General features: G+C 44.3%; 1 protein-coding gene across 1 annotated transcript in view; it reads right to left on the reverse strand.

The window, feature by feature from the left end:
- LOC138385902 (MAP/microtubule affinity-regulating kinase 4-like) overlaps positions 1-13,431 on the reverse strand; it is a 57,728-nt gene extending 44,297 nt beyond the window's left edge. Inside the window, exons 1-3 of the mRNA XM_069472088.1 lie at positions 13,388-13,431; positions 11,270-11,406; positions 2,595-2,762 (exon numbers count right to left, since the gene is read on the reverse strand). The gene's annotated coding sequence lies outside the window, so the exon portion shown is untranslated. The remainder of the gene's footprint in view (positions 1-2,594; positions 2,763-11,269; positions 11,407-13,387) is intronic.
- Positions 13,432-13,705: the final 274 nt, after the last annotated feature.

The following is a 13,705-nucleotide window of genomic DNA, read 5'->3' on the forward strand; positions in this document are numbered from 1 at the left end:
AAGTAACTTTTGTTCTTTCACGTCATTTTTTGCCCATCAGGGCTTTGGTTGGAATGTTTGTCCCCTCGCAAATCCAGGTTGAAATTTAATTGCCATGGAAACAGTATTAAGGGGTGGGACCTTCAAGAGGTGATTAAGCCACAAGGGCTCTGCCCTCTTTTCTCTCTTTCTCTCTCCCCCTCTTCCCCCCTACTCCAGGCTTCTTCTCTTTGCCCTTCCACCATGTCAGGATGCAGCCAGAAGGCCCTTGTCAGAGGCAGGCCCTCAATCTTGGACTTCCCAGCCTCCTTGACTAGGAGAAATAAATTTCTTTTTTGTATCAATTACCGGGCCTCTGGTTCTGTTCTAGCAGCAAAAACAGACTAAAACAATCAGATAAAAATTATCTACAATGTGGCAATGGTGTAGCAAAATGGACATTCTCATTCATTTTGATACGACAATAAAGTAGGTACATCCTTTTTCTTCAAAACTGATTTAGCAGTATCTATGACAATGTCAAATAGTCATCTGCTTTGACCAAGGACTTCCATTTCTAGGAATTTATCCCTCACAAACATTCTTAACAACAGCACACAAAGTTATATAAAAGAATGTTCACTGAAGATCTGTTTCTAACAACAAAAAAACGAGAAACAACCCCAGCGCCCACTGACAGAGAATAAACTATGGTTCCCCCATGCACTGGAAGACTGTGCTGCCATTAAACTGAGTTCTGTTAGATCTCTGAGTACTGAGACCCAGATACGGTCAACTTACATTACCAAGTTCAAAAAAAAAAACTTACTATTATGTTCCATTAGAGTCCCTTTTTTGTTAAAATAAAGAAAAAGTTAATGTCTATATTGTAAATCTCTGGGAATATATGCCAAATTGCTGAAAGTGATTTCTTTGAAGAGAAAAATTTCAAGGAACTTTTACTTTCTGCATAATAAGACTTCTATAATATTTATATTTTATATGATTTTGGGTCATACCCACAATAGGAAAAAAAAAAAAAAACAGGAGTAAAATGGTTTTGCTCATAGCTTTTTAGAAAACTGCAAAAACTTTTAAATTAAGCCACTCTGCTAGTCCTATTCAAGCATTTCTGGAGAGAGAGCCTCGTAATTAAACACAGCCAGTCAGACTCCAGCCAATGCAAGTAAAAGGGGACAGGGTCTGTCTCTGCCCCATTGCCCTGCTAGCCTGCCATCTCTGCCCACGGAAGGAAACTGGCCGGGAACCAACCACCTGGAACTGGTGGGAAGGAAACTCCAAGGTTTGATTCCTTATCTCAAGAAAATTTTGAGGAAGAACTGCAGGGACAGCTCTACCCACTCCTGTTCTTTAGATCCCAAAAGCAGTCCAAGCAACTCAACCATGAGGAGTCGTAACTAAAAATCCAAAGGGATTTTGTCACTAAAATTGAGGTGAATTGTGAAGAGGCAAAGTTCTGGTTCCAGTCTTTACTTAAGACTCCACTTAGCGTAGACCCGTGCTTCTCGCCCTTTCCCAAGTCCCGGCACACACAGAAAACAAGGCTATCTGTAGGCTGTGCTGCTGCACACGGGCTGCTTGCGGGCAGAAGGCCGGGCCCAGGGCTCCTGCCCCAGCAGCCCCAAGCCAGGGATCTGTGGGCATCAGTGCCAAGGCACTTCCGTCACACGGTCTTGGCACGTCCACCAGGAGGGTCTGGGACAGGGAGAGCATTTCTTTTAAAAGCTTCCTTCAAAAGCATTATCACATTCATTCAACAAATATTTATTAAGTGGCTAAGAGGTGCTGAGCACTATGTTAATTACTTCTGCCTGCCCCTCCAAGTTAGGGATAGCCTACCAGACTGGACGCGGAGAGAGACAAATAAGTAATTCCAATACAATGTAACTTGTGTCCTACAAGGCAAGTGTCAGGATTTTTGCCCAGTCCCATGCCTGAGGAAAGAGGCCTGTCAAGGACTACTTCCTAGAAGTGATCCCTACACGGAAGGGTGAGGAGTATTTGAGGCAGAGAGAAGGGCAGGTGCAAAGACCTAAATGCAGGAAACTATGACGAAGCAGCAAAGCAGACTCCACGCCACACAAGAAGAATGTGAGCAAGAGTTAATTTCACGGTTTGAATGGGTGTATGTTGATAAATAAGGAGTAAGGTTGAGCAAAAAGCCAGTATGACAGAGGTTAGGGAGGTGTGCGCCTTCTTGCACTCTAACCCCATCAAACACAGCTATGAGAAAGTATTTAGAGAGAGAAGAGACCTCTTGAGGATAAATCTGTAAATATACACAGTACTATGCATCTGCAAGTACCATGAGCACATACACAGAAGTGCGTACTTGAAGTTCAAGACAATTTTTACTGTGGTGGCAGACATTTACTACTGAAAAAGAATAAAACACTACCCATTTTTAAAGGTGAAGACTATTCAAACACTCTAATATGTACAACATTTAAAGTAACGTGAAAGCAAAAGAACTCCCAGACAACATGTGTTTTGTGTTCTTTTACAAAAGTTTGATTAGCTTAGAAATAAGCCCAAATATATATTCTTCCTCTTTCTCTCACGTGGAAATAAACAGAGCAAGTGTCTTAACAGAAATAAGCATAATTTGCATTTACCTCTCTTGCTGTCAGCACGTGCCTCGCTAGCTTTACCGTACTGTAAGCCCCCTCACCGAGGCTTCCGAGGAACCGGTAGTTGCCAACGACAGCACAGACAGGCTGTTCACTTCCATGGCAACCTCTGGTGTGAGAGGTGAATGTAAGGCCATCTCTGCAAGATGTGTCCTACAACACAGCAATACACAAAGATAAGGAAATCAAAGAACACACAGTACTTGCCAAGCTTTAAGAGCCTATAGTTGAAAAAACAGAACTGCCTTAATTTTAATCCTAAATTATCTAGCACTTCAAAGGAATTTAACCACAAGATACAAATTTGCAAGGAATGTTGAAAGACAAATATCAAGTGTTGAAGTTCAAGTGGGTGTTCAGAAAGAGGCTGGACACGCTGGATATGCGGCTGTCAGAGAGAACAGGAGTAAAAGGACTGTCTTGCAGTCACACTGAGCGGAGCTCCTCCACGTGCTAGCAAACGCGCCCGCACATCTGACCCCCACCACGGGCTGGAAAGCAGCAGAACAGCTGTCACTGTTCCCCAGGTGAGGGTGCAGCCACAGAACTTGAGAGATCCAAAACAAATCTGGATTCCCAATTTCTTTCTACATTATGCTGCTAATAATTCAAAACAATGTGCTTAAAGAAACAGCTAGACTGTGTGGCCCTTGAGAAGTATTTGTTGAATAGATGAATAAAGCACTCGATATGCTCAATAAAGGTAAAACAGAACATATATGCCCGTAGCCCTGTGAAATACTCAGGTCCGAGAGTTGTGCTTCTGGGTACACACTGTGTGCACTTCCACACGCGTCACTGCCTCACTGCTCCTGCTCCCTCAGCCCCTGCGTGTGCTCGAAGGATCACGTGTTCCACTCCCCACGCTGCTGTGGCCGCCACCTTCTGCTTGAGGGAGGCTTCTCACTCCACATGCACACACTGCTGCTTTCAACTGCCTTCATACTTTTCTCTTTGCCAACTTTTTGTGCAGAAAAATGTCCCTTGCTATACCTACAGGTCAAAACAAGCCTCATCCCATTGGTAAACTCAACAAACTACTTTGTAATATTGTTCATGTCAAAGAAGATGAAAGCAACGTTGTCGTTGTTGTTGTCATTGTTGTTTTGAGACAGGTTCTTACTCTGTGACCCAGGCTGGAGTGCAGTGGCATCATCATAGCCCACTACAGCCTCCAACTCCCAGCCTCAAGTGATCCTCCCTCTCGGCCTCACACAGTGCTCAGATGACAGGAGTGAGCCGCCACCCCTGGCCTGGGCTCCCATTTTTAACGCTCACTTCTAAGCCCAGACTCTTTCCATCACACATCCCTTTAAGAAAGGAGCCTACTCTTTTAAAAGAGGAGAAAGAAGATAATCTCACTGGCATGAACTAGAGATGGGAGAGGCTGAGGACACAGGGATAGAAATGATAAATCAGTAGTCAAAGTTCATATAAGGTCAAGAATAAAAAAAGGAAATGATAAATCAGAAGACCATAAGAGACCATTAATGCTGATGATGACTAACATTTATGTATTACTTCCTGTGTGTCAGGGATTCTTCTAAATGCTTTACCCATTTGTGTCATTTAATCACTCAGTAATTCAACCAATATTTACTGGTCACCTGCAATAAATGACTTGCATGTTCTAGATATTTGGAATAGTATCAGGAACAGAACACATATTCCTGCTCTCACAGAGCTTTTAGTATTGCAGGGGAAACTCACAAAACACAATAAACATTAAGAAATATGTAGGCCGGGCGTGGTGGCTCACGCCTGTAATCCTAGCACTCTGGGAGGCCGAGGCGGGTGGATAGCTCAAGGTCAGGAGTTCGAGACCAGCCTGAGCAAGAGCGAGACCCCGTCTCTACTATAAATAGAAAGAAATTATCTGGCCAACTAAAATATATATAGAAAAAATTAGCTGGGCATGGTGGCGCATGCCTGTAGTCCCAGCTACCTGGGAGGCTGAGGCAGTAGGGATCACTTAAGCCCAGGAGTTTGAGGTTGCTGTGAGCTAGGCTGATGCCACGGCACTCACTCTAGCCTGGGCAACAAAGCGAGACTCTGTCTCAAAAAAAAAAAAAAAGAAATATGTAAACTATAGGGTATGTTAGAGAATAACAAATGCAATGAAAGAAATTAAATCAAGCTTAACGGCATTGGGAAGGCCACAGGGAGTCACAGCATGTCTCACTGAGGTGACATTTAAACAAGAGGAGGAGGTGAGAGCATTAGTCATGTGGATATTTGGAAGAAAACGGTTCTAGGCATAGAGAACAGCTGGTGCCAAGGGCCTGAGGCTGGGGCACCCTTGGTGTGTTTAAAGCATAGCAAGGCGACCCCTGGGACTACCAGTGCAGCGAGTAGGAGAGAGGAGGAGATAGGACAAAGAGGTAAAGGAGACAAGTGATGGAAGCCCTTGCCCTTTTAACACCCCTATGAGCTCGTCATTATCACCCATCTTGTTTTATACATGAGATAACCAGGGCACACGCAAATCAAATAACTTGCCCAATCCCACACAATAAAATGGTAGGTCAGATTACAAACCCAAAGGGTCACTATTTTGGTGGTTTAAAAACATGATCCCAAAGTCTTTGATACACCTCCCATTAGGAAGGTGGGCCCCTTCCCCTTGAATCTGGGTAGGCTTATGACTGCTTTAGCCAGGACAGAATGGCAGAAGTAATGTGACGTGATTTCTGAAGATATTAATAGGCCATGAAAGGCAGGACTAGCTTTTGCCTTGTTTGATGGGACCCTGAATCACCATGGAAGAACTGTAGTCACACTGAGGCCTCCTGCGTAGCTGCTCTGACCAAGAGTCCCAGCTGAGCCCAGGGTTCTAACCAGACCTGCCGAGGTGCCAGATATGTCAGCAAAGGAATGGTCTCTGATGTAGGTCCTCCACCCCAGGTGCTCCAACCCCCCTGTCCTTTTTATATCCCCTGGAACTGAGCTCCTAGACATAGTAGACAAGACAACCTTGTTTGAATTCTGGACGCACAATTTGTGAGTGTAACAAAATGGTTGTTGTTTTACACTAAGTTGTGCAGTGGTTTGTTCCACAGCGATAAGTAGAACTATGTAACAAGCAGGAAATAAATGTTAGGAACCTGAACTAAGTTACCAGATATGGGGAAAAATGCTGGAATACTTTACCATCGTATGAAGAAGGTTGTTTATAACTGAATATCTCAAATGTCTTTATATCAATCTTCTCTTGATGGCTTTAGAGAACATAAAGGCTCCTTAATCCCCTCCTTTAGTAAAGCCAATACACGCCTGCAGCTAGCAATGGCGGGCCTAGGATGGTAAGGGCTAGGAAAGGGAGGATTGGCAGGGACAAGGAAAGGGAGGATTGGCAGGGGCTAGGGAAGGGAGGATTGGCAGGGGCTAGGGAAGGGAGGACGGGCAGGGGCTAGGGAAGGGAGGACGGGCAGGGGCCAGGAAACGGAGGGTGGGCAGGGGCCGGGAAAAAAGAGGCAGCAAAAGCTAAAAAAAAAAAAAAAAAAAAAAAAAAAAAAAAGGAGGACTGGCAGGGGCTAGGAAAAAACAAGCAAAAGATTTTAAAAAGGGGCTAAGAAAAAAATAAGCAAAAGTTAAAAAAAAAAGGGAGGACAAGCAGCGGTTAGGAAAGGGATGACAGGCAGGGGCTACAAAAAACAAGCAAAAGCTAAAAAAGGGAGAACAGGCAGGGCCTAAGAAAGGGAGGACAGGCAGGAGCTAGGAAAGAAATAAACCAAAGTTAAAAAAACAAAAAAAAGGAGGTCAGACAGGGGCTAGGAAAGACGACAAGCAAAAACTAAAAAAGGGAGAACAGGCAGGGCCTAAGAGAGGAAGGATAGGCAGGGGCTAGAATAAAAACAAGCAAAAGCTAAAAAAAAAAGGGGGCGGGGAGGATAAAAACAAGCAAAAGCTAAAAAAAAAAAAAAAAGGGTGGGGGGGAGGACAGGCAAGGACTAGGAAAGGGAGGATTGGCAGGGGCCAGGAAAGGGAGGACGGGCAGGGGCTAGGGAAGGGAGGACAGGCAGGGGCTAGGAAAAAACAAACAAAAGATTTTAAAAAGGGATAGGCAGGGGCTAAGAAAGAAATAAGCCAAAGTTAAAAAACAAAAAAAAAGGAGGACAGACACGGGCTAGGAAAGACAACAAGCAAAAACTAAAAAAGGTAGAAAGGGCAGGGGCTAAGAAAGGGAGGATGGGCAGGGGCTAGAATAAAACCAAGCAAAAGCTAAAAAAAAAAAAAAGGGGGAGGACGGCAGGGACTAGGGAAGGGAGGACAGGCAGGGGTAGGATGAAAACAAGCAAAAGCTTAAAAAAAAAGGGGGGTGAGAGGACAGGCAGGGGCTAGGAAAGGGAGGACAGTCAGGAGCTACGCAAGGGAGACGGGCAAGAGCTAGGCAAGGGAGGAAAGAGGTACAGAAAAAACTGTGAAAAGATGTTGCCAAAAACAGGCCAAATGCCTTCAATAACTACAGCCGCTGCCACAGTAGGAATTATCCCTCTGGACAGTGAACCACAGCCGAGAGGTCTGCTCCTCTCCAGGATTCCTATTCTACAATCTGCTGCGTAGTCAACGCAGTCATAATGGTACCAACTGCATCACCAGTGGGGTTGTAGTCAACACAGTCATAATGGTACCAACTGCATCACCAGTGGGGTTGTAGTCAACGCAGTCATAATGGTACCAACTGCATCACCAGTGGGGTTGTAGTCAACGCAGTCATAATGGTACCAACTGCATCACCAGTGGGGTTAAGGTTAACCTTGTTCAGATTTCATATTAAGTCCCACCAATACACATTTTCATGTAAATTGTCCATGACACAAAACCCACAATACTTAGGCCCCATCCAAAAGCAGCTGCCTAACTATTAACAAGAAATACCGACAAAACAAACCCCTGCTGTTGGAGCTTCACCTTACAATGCCTTACCTAGTCTACATAAGAGGACATGGACTAACCATGGCTGAGCAGCTCAGGGGGCTGGAGGACAGCTAAAGAACTCTAACTTGAAGAAAAAGTTGGACTCCAACAACAAAAGTCCTTTTCTTCGACCTTGCCCATTACTGTGTACAGTCAGGTGCACACGGGACAGCACGAATCCCTTATTACTATTTGCAAACCAACTCTGCTGCCACAGGCTTTACCCTCTGTGTACAATAAGACATTTAAGAGTCCTAGCTGGGAAATTTATTTTCTCCTTTGGGTTTAATTTAAAATTTTAAATTGGATGTTGAGTCAATCCTCTTTGAAAGCGAAGACAGAAGATACTAGTAATGTGGCCAGGCGCGGTGGCTCATGTCTGTAATCCTAGCACTCTGGGAGGCCGAGGTGGGAGGATCGCTTGAGCTCAGGAGCTCGGAGCAGCCTGAGCAACACCGAAACACCATCCCTACTAAAAATAGTAAAATTTAGCCAGGCGTGGCAGTGCACGCCTGTAGTCCCAGCTATGCGGGAGGCTGAGACAGGAGGATTTCTTGAGCCCAGGAGTTGGCGGTTACAGTGAGCTCTAACGATGCCACTGCACTCCAGCAGGGATGACACAGCCAGACTCTCTCTGTCTCCGAAAGAAAAACACAAAGAACAGCAACAAAAAACTAAACCAAAACACCCCCCTCAAAAAAACAGTAAATTTTTAGAGAAGTAAGAAGACAAAGGAAAAGGACTTTGAGTCTCTATGGGTGGTCACTTGGGGCAAGGCAAATAACTGGCAGAGAAAGTCCAGTTAGTAAAGTTTGTTAATAGAGATTCCTCTGGTATCATCTCTAGGCTGAGAAGGCCTAAAGCCGTCTTCACTGGTTACCCTTTTTCTCCCTGGTAGAAAGCGCAGGCGGGGCCCCTTCTGTTTTCATAAATCCATCCCCTGCTTTAGGCAACAGACGGAGGGCAGAGAGCTCTCCTGCATCTGCTGCTTCTTCACCGTCCGCAGCTCAACAACCCTTCATATTGTGGGAGGCACTTTCTGGCCACCCACACTAGGCCCGCATTCAGATGGCCCTGTTCTACCTCTACCCCTGGTCTGCACAGCTATGTCCCTGGTGACAGGTCATCGGGGGCACAGGGTTACGTGAGATTTACTGACGTAGACAGACGGCTGTTAGGCATGGCCATTGTCTAGAGCACTCATGTCTCCCTCCAGTCCTTGTCCTCTCTCCCTTCTCTCTCTAGTTCCTCTCCCCTCGAGTCAATGCTGGGCCCTCTCCTCCTCTAGTCTCAAGACTCCCACATCTGAATCTTGTGTTTTTGGCCTACTTATCTGCCTGCTGACACTCACCCCCTGTCCTAGTCAGCTTGATGCTCTTACCCGCTTCTTTCGTGGCACTTTGGCGAATAACATTCCAGCTACCTAAAATATGGTCACTATTTTTCTCTGTTCATCCAGAGCATTCAAGGTTCTACTAAAGTCCCTCAGATCTATGAAATCTTTTCCCATGCCAGTCTGTACTGTTCTTTTTTCAAACTTGATCAACTGTCCTGCATATTTGACCATCTCAAAAGGTCAATCGGCCTATTTAAATTGAAAGTAAGTATCATAGCACTACACTTTGTTTTAACCACTCATAATGCCAATAATGTAAAATGACTTTGGGGTGAGAATTTGGGGTAGCCTTCTAAATTCCACAATATGCACACACAGTTTACATGGCTGCTGGCTGTCCCCTATTCGTGTCCTTCTAGGCTCTGTGAGCTGAGAAGCAAGGCCCCTCCAACCCAAGAGGATGATTCATCCAGCTTGGGACACATGCCCACGACAGACTGGCTCGTTCCTTTGAACAAATGACTGGGGCTGAGGGAATGAGCTACGAGGTTTGGCCCAATCTAGGTAACCCTGATGCCACATGGTTAGATACTGTGACTGATGGTCCCACCAGACTGACAGCGAGCAGGTCACCCCCAGCAGCAAGGGGTGGATGTCAGCAGGCAGAGTCGGCAAGTGGATGGGAGGAAAGCAGTTCCTCACAGGAAGGAAGGTAGTAACAGACAGAAACAGTAACCATCTCCTAAAACAAAGATTCTCCTCAGTTTTGGTCAGTCTCCTCAAATGTATTTGTCCTTTGGTGTAGGGAAAACAAAAACGCTTTACAAAGTTTAAAATTGAGAACTGAACTCTCAACCAGTGGTAACTGCCGGAGGACACCCTCATTCGAACATACTGATTTTCCTTAATTATATCTTCTTTCATCTGAGTGTCTGAACAAATTTTATCATAACCAGATGGCATGGAACATCTAAGATGGTAGCGTTGCTCTCCTTCTTTTAAAGAGGAGCACACTGAGTATTGGAGGAATGAAAAACCAAACCAAACCAATCCAGCCTTGTCTAATAACTTTCACAGGGCCACTGGCTGGGGAGAGTAAAAGCTTTTCAGTCTTGTGTCTTATCCTGTCCACAATGGAGACTCCCAAATTTCAAAAGTTCAGAGGATTTTTTTTTTAATTGGAAGATGACATTAGGGCATGCAGTTGCTATGGTCTGAACATGTATCTCCCCAAAATTTATGTTGAAACCCAGCAATGTGGGGGTTCAAGTGGGGCCTATGTGACATGATTAGGTCATGAGGGTGAGGCCCTCATGAATGCGATTAGAGTCCTTATAAAGGAGGCCCCAGAGAGCTGTCTTGTCCCCTTCCACCATGTGAGGACACAGCAAGAAGGTGCCATCCATGGAACAGAAGGCTGCCCTCACCAGACAGACAATCTGCTGGCACCTTGATCGTGGACTTCCCAGCCTCTACAACTGAGAAATAAATTTGTTGTTTATAAGCCACCCAGTCTATGGTGTCTTGTTATGCCAGCCTAAGAATAAGATGGCAGATCTATTTGTTTTCTTTTCCCAGTGTCTTCAGTGAAAACTCTTCACAGACTTTCAGGAATAAAGCAGAAGAAATTTTTGTTTAAATGGAACAAATACACTCACATAGGAAGGAATAAAAAATCTGCTTTCAAATCTGCAGATTTCCCTGCCAATGTTTTCCTTTCCCATCAGCCACAGATCTCCAATCATGTCTGTTTCTAAAGGAGCCTATTCTCATATAAACTTATTGCTGAACAGACAGCTATTACAGTATTACTTACCACTAGAAGGAAGGTGCAGCAAAACACTCTCCCCTTGTTTTCTTTTATCAACAAGTTTCTGACCCACAGAGCAATTAAACTGACTTGGGGGAATAGGCGGTACATGGGCAACGTATGTAACCTGAACTTTTGTACCCCTATAATAAGCTGAAATAAGAAAAAAAAAAAAAAAAAAAGGAAATTGTCTTCTAAGCCCTGTATCTAACTTTGGTGTTTTCTTACAACGTGTTCTTTGAAAACAATTTTTCATAGATAATATTTTCACAGTTAAAAAATTAAAAAATGTGCTGCATGAACAATCTCTTTCACCCCACTGTCTGTTTAGTTCTCACCTTAGTGTACCTAATAGTAACCCCTTTAATTAGACGTATATAAACAGTATAGAATTTTAATGTAAATGTGAACAAACATGAACATATATTCTCATTTTATTCTTTTTAAAACAAGAGGCAAGGCCAGGTGCAGTGCCTCACACCTGTAATCCCAGCACTTTGGGAGGCCAAGAGGAGAGGACCATTTGAGGCCAGAAGTTCGAGACCACCCTGGGCAACACAGTGACACCCTATCTCCACAAAAAAGAAAATGAACTACCCAAGTGTGGTGGTGTACATCTGTAGTCCTGGCTACTTGGGAGGCTGAGGCTGCAGAGTCACCTGAGCCCAGATGTTCGAGGTTGCAGTGAGTTCTGATCCTGCTGCCAATTCCAGCCTGGGTGATAGAGTGAGAACCTGTCTCGAATGGGAAAAAAAAAAAAAAAGAAAAAGAAAAAAATCACACAACAAAACAAACAAGAGGCAGTACCATTGTGAACCTTTCTTTTTTTAGCATTGTGTCTCAAAGATCTTTCATGTTGGTAAATAGAGAGCTTCCTCATTCTTTTTTTACACTTACATAGTCTTCTATCAAGTGGATAGACTGTATTTATTTAACCAATGATCTATTAACTTACATGTAGATTGGTTTCTATCTCTTACTCTTTTTTTTTTTTTTTTTTGAGACAGAGTCTTGCTCTGCTGCCCAGGCTAGAGTGCTGTGATGTCAGCCTAGCTCACAGCAACCTCAAACTCCTGGGGACAAGCAATCCTTCTGCCTCAGCCTCCCGAGTAGCTGGGACAACAGACATGCGCAACCACGCCCAACTAATTTTTTCTGTATGTTTTTAGTTGTCTAGCTAATTTCTTTCTATTTTTAGTAGAGATGGGGTCGTGCTCTTGCTCAGGCTGGTCTTAAACTCCTGACCTTGAGCGATCCTCCTGCCTCGGCCTCCCAGAGTGCTAGGATTACAGGCGTGAGCCACCACGCCTGGCCTCTATCTCTTACTCTTAACACGTAATGCTGCAATGTTTATTCTTATACATAAGTCATTTATGCACAAATACATCTGTGGGATAAATCCCCAAAATGGAATTTCTTAGGCTTAGTAGTTAAGAAATTTGTCATTCTTCAGGGTTTTTTTCAAACAAGTTCTCACTTTGTTGCTCAGACCCCAGACTGGAGTACAGTGGTGTAATCACACAGCTCCCTGCAACCAACTCCTGGGGTCAAATGGTCTTCCTGGCTCAGCCTGCAGACTAGCTAGGATGACAGGCATGCACCACCATGCTCTGCTACTTTTTTAAAATTTTTGTAGAGACAAGGTCTCACTATGTTGCCCAGGCTGGTCTCAAACTCCTGGCCTCAAGAGACCCCCCCCCCCCAGCCTCAGCCTCCCAAAGTGCCAGGATTATAGGCATGAGCCACCACACCCAACTTCCTGCAGAGTTTTCTGAATGCAGTACTACTCTTCTCTTGGTGAACTCTTCCTCATTCTCCAATGCTAATGTTAAACATTAGCTACTCCTTGAAGACTTTCCTAATTCCCTTTCTGAGGAAGTCATTTGCTCCCACCTTTGTGCTCCTATTGCTCCATACATGTAGCTCCATTATAGTTCTCAGCCCTTCGTTTTGACAGTATTCATGGTATGGCAGTCTCCTCTACTAGCCCATAATGCTGACAAGCAGGGATGCTGCCTGCTCTCTTGTTTGTAACCCTGGGACCATGGACAGTACCCAGTGTGCTATAAATACTCAATAATGATAAATGGGTGTATAAAGACATCACTATGACTGGAGTAAGTTCCAAAAATTATGGTCCTCTGGAGAACCTGAGACAAATGTCAAATGCCAGTGTGTATTGTTATGCTTTAGCATTTGGCCTGGCTGTGTCAGTTGACTGAAAGAGTTACTAGACTAGGAACAGAGCACATTGAGCCCAGGTAAGTACTGCATAAGGATCCTGCTGGAATCAAGCATCACAAATCCATCTTTCATCACATAAGCAAAACGTACATTGACTGTGGAAGCTTACAACAGTAGACTTGAACAGCCATGTCTCAAGAGGTGTGGTAACAGGGTTAGTGCTTTAGAAACAGGAAGATCTTGTGGGCTTCTCTTTTTTTTTTAAAGACAGGGTATCCTCTGTTGCCCAGGATAGAGTACCATGGCATCAGCCTAGCAACCTCAAACTCCTGAGCTCAATCAATCCTCCAGCCTCAGCCTCCAGAGTAGCTGGGACTACAGGTGTGCAACACTACACTCAGCTAATTTTTTCTATTTTTAATAGAGATGGGGTCTCGCTCTTGCTCAGGCCGGTCTCAAACTCATGGCCTCAAGCAATCCTCCTGCCTCTGCCTCCCAGATTGCTAGGATTATAGGCATGAGCTACCTCACCTGGCCCATGGATTCCTCTTTTGGCTGTCTCCAGAGGTGACTGGCTCTTACCATTTTCCATCTCTAAGTTCTCAAAATTCTTAGAAAAGATCTAACATAAAGAAAAGACATATATTTCAGGTGATGGATATCCCAATTACACTGACTTGACCTTTACAAATTATATGAATGAATTAAATTATCACTTCTACTGTGAACACATGTATATCTGTTATGTATCATTAAATTTTTTTTTAATTCTTGGGAAAGAGCTTGATAGGTCAGCAGGATCTCCCTTTGCCTCATTCAGCCATAGCTACAGGCCAGCATGGGTAACAT

The sequence above is a fragment of the Eulemur rufifrons genome, chromosome 7, assembly GCF_041146395.1.
Source record: "Eulemur rufifrons isolate Redbay chromosome 7, OSU_ERuf_1, whole genome shotgun sequence".
In the NCBI taxonomy this organism is placed as follows: Eukaryota; Metazoa; Chordata; class Mammalia; order Primates; family Lemuridae; genus Eulemur; species Eulemur rufifrons.